This window comes from Penaeus monodon, chromosome 19 (genome assembly GCF_015228065.2).
Source record: "Penaeus monodon isolate SGIC_2016 chromosome 19, NSTDA_Pmon_1, whole genome shotgun sequence".
Taxonomy (NCBI): Eukaryota; Metazoa; Arthropoda; class Malacostraca; order Decapoda; family Penaeidae; genus Penaeus; species Penaeus monodon.
Genome location: NC_051404.1, coordinates 34,910,540 through 34,911,011, shown reverse-complemented (window position 1 = coordinate 34,911,011; position 472 = coordinate 34,910,540). Strand labels below are relative to the sequence as shown.

Genomic DNA, 472 nt, shown 5'->3' with positions numbered 1-472 from the left:
TCTATCTGTAATTGCCAAGACTGACTAATAAATGTATTTGTTCAACGGGATTTCCACGCCACATTCTTGTTTATCACTTCCTGAATGATGAAATAATCCCGTTCATCTTCCTTCACTTATTCACAGAGTGTTCGGTTTCAGTCTCTTGATTCCTGCTTTTGGGCAGTCAAACATCTCTATTCTCTTCCCCAGTTCTCTCCAGAAGCGCTAATATCTACAGCAACAAGGTACTCATTTACAGAGTTACTTTTGACCTTCCAAGGACCCTTGGAATACTTGCATGACTACCCTTGGGTTATACAAAGAGTAGTTTCTATTTTTTTTCTGGCAGTTGGCTGATGGTCCATCCAGGGACTTTTATGCCCTTCGTCAATTCTTCTTCTTTGTCCTTATGAGGAACAACCGCATATCCTAATCATCTGAGACGACAGCTTGGATATCAACTGAATGATCATTGATCGAAAAGTGCGTT

At 40.5% G+C, this 472-nt stretch overlaps 1 protein-coding gene across 1 annotated transcript in view; it reads right to left on the bottom strand.

The window, feature by feature from the left end:
* The window catches only part of LOC119585399 (adenylyl cyclase 78C-like), a gene marked incomplete in the record, with an annotated part of 159,642 nt that overhangs the window by 12,043 nt on the left and 147,127 nt on the right, over window positions 1-472 (bottom strand).